The sequence below is a fragment of the Mirounga leonina genome, unplaced genomic scaffold (genome assembly GCF_011800145.1).
Source record: "Mirounga leonina isolate KUSES-001 unplaced genomic scaffold, KU_Mleo_1.0 Mir_101664, whole genome shotgun sequence".
NCBI classification, from domain to species: Eukaryota; Metazoa; Chordata; class Mammalia; order Carnivora; family Phocidae; genus Mirounga; species Mirounga leonina.
In genome coordinates, this window is record NW_023270175.1 from 18,237,052 (window position 1) to 18,251,926 (window position 14,875).

The following is a 14,875-nucleotide window of genomic DNA, read 5'->3' on the forward strand; positions in this document are numbered from 1 at the left end:
GAGATGCTGACACTCATGACTTTTATTCAACATAGCAGTAGAAACCTAGCCTCAGCAATCAGACAACAAAAATAAATAAAAGGTATTCAAACTGGCAAAGAAGAAGTCAAACTCTCTCTCCTCACAGATGACATGATACTTTATGTGGAAAACCCAAAAGACCCACCCCCAAATTACTAGAACTCATACAGTAATTCACTAATGTCATAGGATACAAAATCAATGCACAGAAATCAGTTGCTTTTCTATACACTAACAAGGCAACTGTAGAAAGAGAAATTAGGAAGTCAATTCCATTTACAATAGTGCCAAAAAGCATAAGATACCTTGGAATAAACCTATCCAAAGAGATGAAGGATCTACACTCTAGAAATAAAAGAACACTTATGAAAGAAATTGAGGAAAACATAAAGAGATGGAAAAACATTCCATGCTCATGGATTGGAAGAATAAACATTGTTAAAATGTCTATGCTTCCCAGAGCAATCTACACATTCAGTGCAATCCCTGTCAAAATACCACTGACATTTCTCAGAGAGCTGGAACAAACAATCCTATTATTTGTATGGAACCAGAAAAGTCCACGAATCTCCAGGGGGAATATTGAAAAAGAAAACCAAAGCTGGTGTCATCACAATGCCTGACTTTAAGCTATATTACAAAGCTGAGATCATCAAGACAGCATGGTATTGGCACAAAAACAGACACATAGATCAATGGAACAGAATAGAGAGCCCCGAAATGGACCCTCAACTCTATGGCCAAATAATCTTCAACAAATCAGGAAAAGAATATGCAATGGAAAAAAGACAGTCTCTTCAATAAATGGTCCTGGGAAATTTGGACAGCTATATATAGAAGAATGAACCCTTACACCATACACAAAGATAAACTCAAAATGGATGAAAAACCTCAATATGAAACAAGAATCCATCAAAATCCTAGAGGATAACAAAGGCAGTAACCTCTTTGACATTGGCCACAGCAACTTCCTTCAAGACACGTCTCTAAAGGCAAGGGAAACAAAAGCAAAAATGAACTACTGGGACTTCATCAAGATAAAAAGCTTCTGCACAACAAAGGAAACAGTCAACCAAACTAAGAGGCAACCCATGGAATGGGAGATTATATTTGCAAATGACATTACAGTTAAAGGGCTTGTGTCCATATTTATAGAGAACTTCTCAAACTCAACACCCAAAAACAAATAATCTAATCAAGAATTGGGTAGAAGACATGAACAGACACTTCTCCAAAGAAGACATACAAGTGGCTAACAGGCCCATGAAAAAATGTTCAACATCCCTAGTCATCAGGGGAATATAAATCAAAATCACAATGAGATACCACCTTATAACAGTTAGAATGGCACAAATTAACAAGACAGGAAACTACAAATGTTGGTGAGGATGTGGAGAAAGGGGAACGCTCTTATACTGTTGGTGGGAATGCAAGTTGGTACAGGTACTCGGGAAAACAGTATGGAGGTTCTTTAAAAATTAAAAATAGAGCTACCCTATGACCCAGCAATTGCACTACTTGGTGTTTACCCCAAAGATACAGATGTTGTGAAAATAAGGGACACATGCACCACAATGTTCATAGCAGCAATGTCCATAATAGCCAAACTGTGGAAGGAGCTGAGATGTCCTTCAACAGATGAATGGATAAAGAAATGTGGTCCATATATACAATGGAATATTACTCAGCCATCAGAAAGGATGAATACCTACCATTTGCATCGACATGGATGGAACCGGAGGGATTATGCTAAGTGAAATAAGTCAAGCAGAGAAAGACAATTATCATATTGTTTCATTCGTATGTGGAACATAAGGAATAGTATGGAGGATCACAGGAGAAGTGAGGGAAAACTGAATAGGAAGAAATCAGAGAGGGAGACAAACCATGAGAGACTCTGGACTCTGGGAAACAAACTGAGGGCTACAGAAGCGAGGGGAGTGGGGAGATGTGGTAACTGGGTGATGGGTATTAAGGAGGACACGTGCTATGATGAGCACTGGTTGTTATATGCAACTAATGAATTGTTGAACACTATATCAAAAACTAATGATGTACTATCTGTTGGCTAATTGAGCATAATAAAAAAAATGAACTGGAGAGAATAGAGAGAGATAAAACTAGAGGCAGGATGACTGATTAATTTTCTACAATATATATTGAAAGCCATTTCAACAGCATTAAAGAGGCAATATAATGGAGTTGGAAGGAAGACCTCGATATAAGAAATATGAAAAAAAATGCAGAACTGAACTTTCAGATTTATCGACACTTTAAAATCTGGTGTGCAGCCCTTCCTATATTAAATCCAGTGGAAAAAGGAGAGCTGAGTTAAAAACTTCCTGAGTTAGCAGTACATAAACAGCCCAACCAACCTGTGCATTAATTTCCAATTGCTGACATAACAAATTATGAAATTAGTGGCTTAAATAATATAAATTTATTATCTTAGAGTTTTGGAGATGAGAAGTTCAAAATGAGTTCTATGGAGCTAAAATCAAAGGTAGCATTCCTTCTGAAGACATTAGGATGCATTCATTAATTGGCTTTCCAGATTCTAGAGGCTACCTATATTCCTTTGTTCTTGGTCTCATTAGTCCAACCTTGTTTCTCTTGTTACATATCTTTTTTTCTCTCTCTACTTCTGTCGTAATATCACCTTCTTCAACACTGACCCTCCATCTCCCTTTTATAATGACCCTGTAATTATGTTTGGTCCACATGGATAATGCTGGATAATCATTTTATATCAATGTCCTTGACTTAATCATATCCACAGTGTCACAATGTCATGTAAGGTAGTATGTTCACAGGTTCCAGGAATTAGAATGTAGACACCTTTGGTGGGACATGGAGAGAGGAGTCATTATTCAGCCTTTCAACTTATAAAATTTGAAATATTTATGAAAAAGATAATGAACACAGGATAAGGCCAAGGTTTTTATGAAGAGATTACTTAAAACTCTCCTTCCTGAGAAAATGATCATAATCTGCAGAAGTAAGCAGAGGTAACCTGGCACAATCTTATTTGCATGCTCTAATTTTGAGGGGTAATAGCTAAAGATGAAGGAAAGCCATGGGTCAGATATGGAGCATTCTACATGAAACTATTTCACTGGCATAGATTAAATCATCAAGACATTCAAACACGGTAATATTGGAATAACCTCAGAGGAGCACATCTACAATCAACTGAAAGATTGTCAGCTTACATTACTGATAAAGTAGATATCAGTGACAAAAATGAGGCCAGACACTGTCTCTCCATATAAGTAGTATGTAATTGGGTGAAAAATAAAGGAAAAAGGAATTTAGAAAGAAAAAAAAAGGAAGGAAGAGAAGGAAGGAGGGAAGGAAAGAGGGAGGGTGGGAGGGAGGGAGGAAGGAAGGAAGGTAAGAAGGAAGGAAGGAAGGGAGGGATACTAGTTTCACAATGAAGACAAACAGCATCTCCAAATAGAAAATAATAATAATAATAATAATAACAATCCGCAGAAATAGTTTCCCTGCTGGGAATGACTGATGATGCCTCAGTTTCCTTCCCACTTTTGTCACCACTCCACTCAGGTTGCTCAAATTCCTAGCTGACTATATAAAGTGACATTAATTAGGCTTCTATTTAAGTCAAAGAATTGAAAAAAAAAAGTAAAAGTGAAGGTCAAACCTGAAGGTTACCAAAGAGGATGCATTCACATCTCCTTGGAACAAATACCAGGATTGCATTGGCCATTATATTTCCTGTGAAAATAATTTGTCATAGAGAAAAAAAAAATATGACCTCTAAACCTCAAGCAATAGTGTATATTCAAAACAGATTACTACAATAAACAAAAGAATATATTATATAAAATGTGTGCAGTGAGTCCAATTTATTTTTGACTTTTCAAAAACAAGTTGCTTCTTATGGGAACAATCTTTTTTTCTGGAATCCACTCCATTTCCCATTTCAATCATGTGTTTTCAAGGTGTTTTTACATGACTCTTCCTACCCCATTTTCCCCAAAATGTTGTAGGCATGGACACCTCATTGAATCCAGGACAGTAAGAAACATTTCCTCCTATTTCCAAAGTGGAACCAAGAAAGGAAATGAGCCCTACTCCAGTAATGGAAGCTCAAAATTTTAACTTGATAGATGATTATCAGTCTGTAGTGAGTAAGAATGAAGTTTAATACACAGAAGCAAGCAGGGCGCCTGGGTGGCTCAGTCGGTTAAGCAACTGCCTTCAGCTTGGGACATGATCCCAGGGTCTTGGGATTGAGACCTGCATTCGGCTCCCCGCTCAGTGGGAAGCCTGTTTCTCTCTCTGCCTGCCACTCCCCCAGCTTGTACTCTCTCTCTCTCTCCCTCTGACAATTAATTAATTAATTAATTAATTAATTAATTAAATATAAGTAAATCAATCTTAAAAAATACACAGAAGCAAGCATAAGTAAGAACTGGGAAGAGGGGGAAAGGAAGAGGAAGAGGAGGAGAGAGGGGAACAGTGGAAAATTTTGTTTCTGTTCAAGATCTGAGTTGAAATTTGTGGAGGGCCAGGTACACTGCTTCACTTTCAACTTCTCATTCTATCCATCCAAGAGTTCTATAAGTGATTTCAATACACTGACCATTTTACTTAATATAGTATTAATTTGACTTCTCCCACATAAAAGCAAAACAACCTTCATTCATATAATTGCTAATGAAATAAATTTATGGAACAGTAGAAGAAAGCTAAGAAAATAATAAAGCAAATTATAATAACGGATGCTAAGAACATTCTGAAATTATTTATAGAAAATAAACTGAAATTACAATTAGAATTAAAATTTCATCGACTAGAATTAAAAGACTGAGTTGAAGTTCAAGCATTAGAAGCTTATACAAAATGCAAAAGAATACAGCAAATAGAGAAATATGATAAGAAAGATGTGGAAAATAGAAGACAGAGATACAGAGATTAGAAATAGAAAATTGTTATTCCTCAAGAAGATATTAAAGAAATAAAACAGAAATAATACTTAAAAACTTCAAGGAGGTTACTGCCTGTGTTCTCCTCTAGGATTTTGATGGTTTCCTATCTCACATTAGGTCATTCAAACATTTTGAATTTATTTTGTCTGGTGTAAGAAAGTGGTCCAATTTCATTCTTTTGCATGTTGCTGTCAGTTGCTTGCAGTGACTGTCTTTTTTTTTTTTTTTTTTTCCATTGGATAGTCATTCATGAAGATTAGTTGACCATATAGTTGTGGGTCCATTTCTGGGTTTTCTATTCTGTTCCATTGATCTATGTGTCTGTTTTTGTGCCACTACTATACTGTCTTGATCACTACAGCTTTGTAATATAACTTACTGGAATTGTGATGCTTCCAGCTTTGCTTTTCTTTTTCAAGTTTGCTTCCACTATTCAGGGTCTTTTCTGGTTCCATGCAAATTTTAGGATCAGTAGTTCTAGCTCTGTGAAAAAATGCTAGTAGTACTTTGATAGGGATTGCATTAAGTGTGTAGATTGCTTTGGGTAGTATAGACATTTTAACAATATGTGTTCTTCCAATCCATGAGCATGGAATGTTTTTCCATTTCTTTGTGTCATCTTCAATTTCTTTCATAATTGTTCTATAGTTTTCAGAGTACAGATCTTTTACAGATCTTTTAGGTTTATTCCTAAGTATCTTATTATTTTTGGTTCAATTTTAAATGGGATCAATTCCTTAATTTCTCTTTCTGCTGCTTCACTTTATTGGAAATGCAATAGATTTCTGTATGTTGATTTTGTACCCTGAGACTTTATTGACTTCATTTATCAGTTCTAGCAATTTCTTGGTGGAATCATTTTGGTTTTCTATATAGAGTATCATCTCATCTGTGAAAAATGAAAGTTTGACTTATCGCTTGCTGATTTGGATGCCTTTTACTTCTTCTTGTTGTCTAATTGCTGTGGCTAGCACTTCCAGTACTCTGTTAAATAAAAGTGGTGATAGTGGACAACACTGTCTTGTTCCTGACCTTAGAAGAAAAGCTCTCAGCTTTTCCCCATTGATGATTATATTAGCTTTGTGTTTTTTGTATAAGGCCTTTATTATGTTGAGGAATGTTTCCTTTATCTCTACTTTGTTGAGGGTTTTTTATCGTGAATAGATGTACTTTGTCAATTTTTTTTTTCTGCATCTGTTGAGAGGAGCATATGATTCTTATCCTTTCCTTTATTAATATGGGGTATCATGTTGATTAATTCACAAATATTGAACCAACCCTGCAGCCCAGGAACAAATCCCACTTGATCATGGTGAATGATTCTTTTAATGTAGTGTTGGATTCGATTTGCTAGTACCTTACTAAGAATTTTTGCATCCATGTTCATCAAGGATATTGGCCTGTAGTTGTCTTTTTTTTAGTAGAGTCTTTGGTTTTGGAATTAAGGTAACACTGGCCTTATAGAATGAGTTTGGAAGTTTTCCTTCCTTTTCTATTTTTGGGAATAGTTTGAGAAGAATAGGCATTAACTCTTTTTTAAATGTTTGCTAGAATTCCCCTGTGAAATAATCTGGCCCTGGACTTCTGTTTGTTGTAAGATTTTTGATTATTGATTCAATTTCATTGCTGGTTATTAGTCTATTCCAGTTTTCTATTTCTTCCTGTTTCAGTTTTGGTATTTTAAATGTTTCTAGAAATTTATCCATTTCTTCCAGATTGTCCAATTTGTTGGCATATACTTTTTCATAATATTCTCTTATAATTGTATTTCTCTGTGGCATTCGTTGTTATTTCTACTCTTTCATTTGTGATTTTATTTATTTACGTCCTTTCTCTTCTTTTTGATAAGTCTAGCTAGGGGTTTATCAATTTTATTTTATTTTTTTCAAAGAAAGAGCTCCTGGTTTCATTGGTCTGTTCTACTAGGTTGTTTTTGTTTGTTTGTTTGTTTGTTTCTATGTCATTTATTTCTGCTCTAATCTTTATTATTTCCTTTCTTCTGATGGCTTTAGTCTTCATTTGTCATTTTTTTCCTAGTTCCTTTAGGTGTAAGTTTAGGTCGTTTATTTGAGATTTTTCTTGCTTCTTGAGGTAGGTCTGTATTGCTATATACTTCTCTCTTATGACCATTTTTGTTGCATCCTAAAGGTTTTGGACTATTGTGTTCTCATTTCACTTTTTCCATGTAATTTTAATTTCTTCTTTAATTTTCTGGTTGACCTATTTATTCTTTAGTAGCATCTTCTTTAACTCCATATGTTTGTGGTCTTTCCAATTTTTTTTTTCTTTTGGTTGACTGTAAGTTTCATAACATTTTGGTCAGAAAATATGCATGGTATGATTGACCATAGCAACTTCTTACTAGATATGTGTCCTGAGGTCAAGGAAACAAAAATAATCTATTGGGACTTCATCAAGATAAATAACTTCTGAACAACAAAGCAAAAGATCAACAAAACTAAAAGGCAACCTTCAGAATGTGAGAAGATATTTGCAAATGATGTATCTGATAAGGGGTTTTATCCAAAATATATAAATAACTTATCAAATACAATACTCAAAAAAGAAATAATCAGTTAAGAATGGGCAGATGACATGAATAGACATTTTTCCAGAGAAGACATACAAATGGTCAACAGACACATGAAAAGATGCTCAACATCATTCATCATTAGGAAAACACAAATCAAAACTATAATGAGATATCACCTCACACTTGTCAGAATGGCTAAATTAACAACACAGGAAACAATAGGTGTTGGTGAGGATATGGAGAAAGGGGAACCCTCTTGCACTGTTGGTGGGAATGCAAACTGGTGTAGCCTCTCTGGAAAATAGTATGGAGGTTTCTCTTACAATCGAGCAATTGCACTACTAGGTATTTACCCAAAGGATACAAAAATACTGATTCAAAGGGATACAGGCATCCCTATGTTTATAGCAGCATTATTGATAATAGACAAATTATGTAAGGAGCCCAAATGTCTATCAACTGATGAATGGATAAAAAGGTGGTATAAACATTCAATGGAATATTACTCAGTCATCAAGCAAATGAAATCATGTGGTGCCTGGGTGGCTCAGTCAGTTAAGTGTCTGACTCTTGATTTTAGCTCAGGCCATGATCTCAGGGTCATGAGATTGAATCTCACATCAGGCTCCACACTGGGCATGGAGACTGCTTAAGATTCTTTCTCTCCCCCTTCCCCTCCTTTCTCTCTTAAAAAAATGAAATCTTACCATTTGCAATGACTTGGGTGGAGCTAAAGAGAATTATGGTAAGTAAAATAAGTCAGTTAGAGGTAGACAAATACCATATGATTTCACTCATATGTGCAATTTAAGAAACAAAACAGATGAACATAGGGATAAAAAAAAGCAAACCAGAAAACTGTTAACTATAGAAGACAAACTAGGGGTTACTGGAAAGGAGGTGCATGGGGGGAATGGGTTAATGGGTGATGGGTATTAATGAGGGCACTTGTGATGAGCCCTGGGTGTTGTATGTAAGTTATGAATCACTGAATTCTACACCTGAAACTAATATTACACTGTATGTTTACTAAATGGAATTTAAATAAAAACTTGGAAGAAATAAATTAATTAAGTAAATTAAATTAAATTATTAAATTAAATTAAATTAAATTAAAAAGCCTTCAAACAGGAAGCATTGCATAGGTTGAAGAGGTCAGTGAATATGTGGTAGTTTTCTCTCTCTCTCTCTCTCTCTCTCTCTCTTTATATATATATATATAAACTGAATTAATCGAAGCCCTCCCAGAGTTGAGGAGAATACCATAAACTCAAATTATAGGATTAACTAAAGATATACTTAAAACATACTAATATCTTTGCAATAATTTCAGTATTAAACTAGAATAACTGAATATAAATAAATATTCAACTATATAAGTAAAATTAAAAAAAATAATTTATTAAAAGCAAAATTATGGAGTGTAAAATAATAAAAGCAGCAATTAATGTACAAAAAAAAGAGGGGAAATAGAGTGTATCAATAAATGTAAAATATGCTATTTATTTTTTTCTTATCTTTTTTATCTTTCTAAGACAGTAAAATCCTATTTTAAAAAGTGAAGAGAGACCCCAAAATTGAGAGCTTCTTCACAGCCCTGCAGCTGCATATGGCAGTTCTGTGCCTGTCACCATGCCACAGAATAATTATATTGAGTTTCACTGGAAGTGCTATGACTATCATTTGGATTACCATGAGTAAAAGAAAGAAGGAAGGTGGAGTGGTTCACGAATGTTCAAAGAAGCCAAAAAAGACACTTAGTCTGAAAGCTAAGCTCTATCATAAACAGTGTCATGCTGAGAAAATACAAATGAAAAAGATTGAGATGCATGAAAGGAGAAACACCAAACAAAAGAATGATTAAAAGGTTCCATAAGGAGTAATACCTGCATATCTACTGGACAGGGAGGGACAGTCCTGAGCTAAAGTACTTTCCAAAATGATTAAACAGAAGTAAAAAGAGAAAGCAAGAAAATGGAAGGTCCTTTTGCCCAAAGTTTGTGCCCTGGAAGAAACAGATGTATTAATAGTTATTCAAACAGGAAAGAGAAAGAAGGAAGCATGGAAGAGGATGGTTACTTTATAAAGTCTGCTTTGTTGGAGATGGCTTTACCTGAAAACCACCTAAGTATGAAAGATCTTAAATGGGCAGAAGACATGTAAAGACATTTCTACAAAGAAGACATTCAAATGGCCAACAGACACATGAAAAAGTGCTCTACATCACTCAGCATCAGGGAAATAGAAATCAAAACCACAATGAGATACCACCTCACACTGGTCAGAATGGCTAAAATTAACAAGTCAGGAAATGACAGATGTTGGAGAGGATGCAAAGAAAGGGGAATCTTCCTACACTGTTGGTGGGAATGCAAGCTGGTGCAGCCACTCTGCAAAACAGTATGGAGGTTCCTCAAAAAGTTGAAAATAGAGCTACCCTACAATCCAGCAATTGCACTACTGGGTATTTACCCCAAAGATACAATGTAGTGATCCTAAGGGACACCTGCACCCCAATGTTTATGGTGGCAATGTCCACAACAGCCAAACTATGGAAAGAGCCCAGATGTCCATTTAGAGATGAATGGATAAAGAAGATGTGGTATATATACACAATGGAATATTACACAGCCATAAAAAAATGAAGTCTTGCCATTTGCAATGATGCAAATCAGACTAGAAGATATTATGCTAAGCAAACTAATCAATCAGAGAAAGAAAATTTTCATATGATCTCACTGATATGTGGAATTTAAGAAACAAGGCAGAGGATCATAGGCGAAGAGAGAAAAAAATGAAATAAGATGAAACCAGAGAGGGAGACAAACCATAAGAGACTCTTTTTTTTTTTAAGATTTTATTTATTCATTTGAGACACAGAGATACAGAGAGAGAGAGAAAGCATGAGCAGGGAGAGAGGCAGAGGCAGAGGGAGAAGCAGGCTCCTCGCTGAGCCAGGAGCCCAATGTGGGGCTTGATCCCAGGACCCTGGGATCATGACCTGAGCTGAAGGCAGACGCTTAGCTATCTGAGCCACCCAGGCGCCCCAAGACTCTTAGTCTTAGGAAACAAACTGAGGGTTGCTGGAGGGGAGGGGGGTTGAAGGATGGGTGGCTGTGTGATGGACCTTGGGGAGTGTATATGTTGTGGTGAGTGCTGAGTGTTGTGTAAGACTGATGAATCACAGACCTGTACCCCTGAAACAAATAATATATTAATGTTAATTAAAAAAATCATACCTGCCATGGTTGTTCTTAGGCTAAATGGTTTGATACACATGAAGCACTTAGAATAATGCTTGGGAGTAAGTGTGTATGAAGTCAATGCAGAGCCTTTCTCAAAATTTGGGAATAAAAATGTTGCTTGGAAAAAAAAAAAAAAAGATCAGTTAGGCCAACGGGCTTACTTTTCAAAAAGGCACATGTAACACATCCTGAATTGCAAGCCACTTTTTGCCTGCCCCGATACTTGGCATAAAAAAGAATCCCTCAGGCACCTGGGTGGCTCAGTCAGTTGAGTATCTGCCTTCGACTCAGGTCATGATTCCACAGTCCTGAGATCAAGTCCTGCATCAGGCTCCTTGCTCAGGGGGGAGCCTGATTCTTCCTCTTCCTGCCACTCCCCCTACTTGTGCTCTCTTTCTCTGACAAGTAAATAAATAAAATCATTAAAAAAAAAAAAAGAATCCCTCATCCCCACTATATACAACTTTGGATATTATTACTGAAAGTCCTGTCATTGAGGTGAATGTGAGTGAGTTGGGCCTGGTGACACAAGAAGGCAGAGTTATTTTTTTTTATTTTAATTTTTTATTGTTATGTTAATCCCCAAGGCAGAGTTATTTTGAAAAAAATACGCTCAGGTTACCCAATAATCCTGAAAATGATGGATGCATAAATGCATTCTTGCTGGTTTGACAGCAGTTTCAGACAAGTAGCTCCTTATAGTTACTAAGACTAAACACCAATCAGGAAAACCACCATCTGTGATGGTTCTGAATACTACCAATCAGCCTTACATATCTGCAGTCATCAAGAGAATTATTTATTCTATTGTAAAAAAATAATAATAACAATAAATAAAAAATAAATAAATGTGAAGAAAAACTAAATACTAAGCAAAATAACTGTGAAATCAAGGAAAACAGATGACCTCTTTTAAGAATAAATTACTGCTTTGTGCAAATATACACTACTGTATACATTCTGAAAAATTTTCAGGAAAATGACAGTAGGCCAAACAACAGAAAACCTGAATAAAGCAAATACCTAAGAATTTTTGTTAAAAATACGATAAGATTATTCTTAAATATATTTTGCTAATTTTTTCAAGAATGGTTCTTTCAAAGTTTTAAAAAAGCAGATGTTTTCAGATCATTTTTTAAATTTTATTATGGTGTGTTAGTCACCATACAGTACATCATTAGTTTTTGATGTAGTGTTCCATGATTCATTGTTTGTGTATAATTTGCTATATTGGAGGAATGTTTCCAATGTTTTATATAAACTTACCCTAACAATAAAATTTTGTCATGATTGTTTTAAAAAACTTAACTTCAGAATAATCTCAAATTATGAATGCCAAAATCTTAAACTAAGCCCCAGTAAAATAAACATTGTAGTAAATGAAAAGAAATGTTATAACATAGATAAGTATACTGCAAACTAGGGTGTCAACAATATTAATATTATATAGTACAATCCTTTATTTTATCAGATCAAGGAAGAAAATATACAAAGATACAGCCATTAATATTCTAAATAGGTATTTGATGAAAAACAACATCTCTTCCTCATTTAGAAAATGTCTAGGGATAATAAATTGTAAACTAGGAATAAAAGGTTTTTTTATCATATTGAAACAGTACTTAATTTAGTGTGAATAAAAACATATCTGTAATTATCATTATTATTTATCATGTTTTATATATTTTTACTTTGCTCAATAACTTTGGATGTTTAGTTTAAGATGGTGGACTGAGCATACACTTTCTCTAAAATCCTTTATAATAATTATGAACTATGGGAAATTAATAAATCGGTAACAGCACTATAACACTAGGAATAGTATCATCAGCAGACTAGAAATTTTTAGGAGTTTCTCAAGAATATATTATTTGGAAAATAGATTAAAAAACAAGTGTAGGTGTATACATACACACATATATAAACAGAATTGTGCACTTAAGACATGCACAATCATGTCAGTGAAAATGTCAAATTAGGGAAATCTAAAAGTCTCTTCTTCCACAAGTGCTTATGGATAAATTGATGAAAGTGTCAAAATAAACTTTTTTGGAATTGTGGCATCTAACCAACTAAAATATTAAACTAAAATGGTAGTAACAGTGAAATCTTTAATCACATACTATGAGGGTAAAAACAAGAGGCCAAAATCTAAAAAAGCACTGGTTCCCCTCTGTTCCATTTTTTTCACCCATGGAATGACACACTGGTCAAAGTTCAGGTAGCTCAGCATACACATAAGTGTGATCTCACTCTTGAAGGAGCCCTGAACAAAAGATTCTTGCAGTTTTAAGATGCAGATGGCATGGGCAGGGAGATAAGGAGGGCTATCCCTTTCTCCTGCTTATAAGGAGGCCTTAATAGAGATACCTGAAGAAATCTCTGCCAAAGATAAAGGTGTGGGGAGTGCAACATTCCCTTATGAAGCCTGCCAGATAAAACCTATGCAATTGCTTATAATTGGGCCTGAAAATCACACAAAGGTTTTCAGCCAGGAACCAGACTCCTCAGGATGTTCAAGACTTAAACACTGAAAACAATGAAACATTATTGAAATCAATTAAAGAGGATGTAAATAAATAGAAAGCCACCAATGTTAATGGGTTGAAAGAATTAATATTATTAACATGGCACTGCTCACCAAATTTATTTAATTTCAATTGAATCCCTGTCAAAGTTCCATATTTCATATTTTTTTTTCAAAAATGAGAAACAGTTGCTAACATTCATATGGAATTGCAAGGGACCCCAAAAGCAAACACAAAACAAAAAGAAACAACTAAAAAAAATCATGAGGATTCCCATTTACTAATTTCAAAATTTCCTACAAAATTAAATCAATGAAAAGACTGTGGTATTGGCTTATATTATAGACACACAGATCAATGGAAAACAATTGAAAGTCTAGAAATGAATCCATGTGTCTATTCAATTTATTTTTTACAAGGGTGCCAAAAACATTCAATGGGAAAAGAATAGTCTTTTCAGGAAATGGTGCTGGGACAACTGGATAGCCATATGCAAAATAACAAATTTGGGCCCCTAACTCACATGATATACAAAAAGTAATTCAGAAAAAAAATCAAAGACATAAATTAAGAGCTAAAAATATAAAACTCAATTTCAGTGCTAGCATACACCTAAGAGAATTGAAAAAAAATAATTTTTCCACAAAAAAATGGCACATGAAAATCCATAGCAGTATTATTTATTCATAATAGAGAAAATATGGAAACAACCCAAATGTCCATCAACTCATGAAAGGATAAACAAAATGGCATATCCATACAATGGAATATTAATAGCCACAAAAGAATAAGGTAATGATACACATCACAGGAATGAACCTTGAAAACATGGTGTTAAGTGAAAGAAGCCAGACACAAAAAGCCACATATTTTATGATTCCATTTATATGAAATGTAAGTGGATTAAAGCTCAGGTAACAATGACTCTCACTGTTCTTACTGAGATTGAGTAGATGTTCAAAAAAAATATATTATTTGATGTATGCCCTATAGACAATTGCCAGAGAATTTAAATGTCTATTGTAATAATTATGATTTATACTCTGGAAAGCAGGTCTGCAGAGCTCCTCACTCCACCATTCCAGAAATGGATCACCCTACATATATTTTTATATTCAATTTAAAAGACCTAAGGACACCTGCAGATTGAAAGTGAAGGGTTGGAGAACCAGCTATCATGCTATTGGATGCCAAAAGAATGCTGGAGTAGCCATACTTATTTCAGAAAAACTAGATTTTAAACTAAAGACTGTAACAAGAGATGAAGAAGGACATTATATCATAATTAAGGGGTCTATCAATCAAGAAGATCTAAGAATTGTAGATATTTATGCCCCAACATGGGAGCACCCAAAAATATAAATCAATAACAAACATAAAGAAACTCATTGATAATACTACAATAATAGTAGGGGATTTTAACACCCTACTCACAGAAATGGACAGATCACCTAAGCAGAAAATCAACAAGGAAACAATGGCTTTGAATGACACACTAGGCCAGATGGACGTAATAGTTATATTCAAAATATTTCATCCAAAAGTAGTGAAATACACATTCTTTTTGAGTGTACAGGAATATTCCCCAGAATA

General features: G+C 34.7%; 1 pseudogene; it reads left to right on the top strand.

The window, feature by feature from the left end:
- The first annotated feature begins 9,141 nt into the window (after positions 1-9,141).
- Positions 9,142-11,426, top strand: LOC118011512 (annotated as a pseudogene).
- Positions 11,427-14,875: the final 3,449 nt, after the last annotated feature.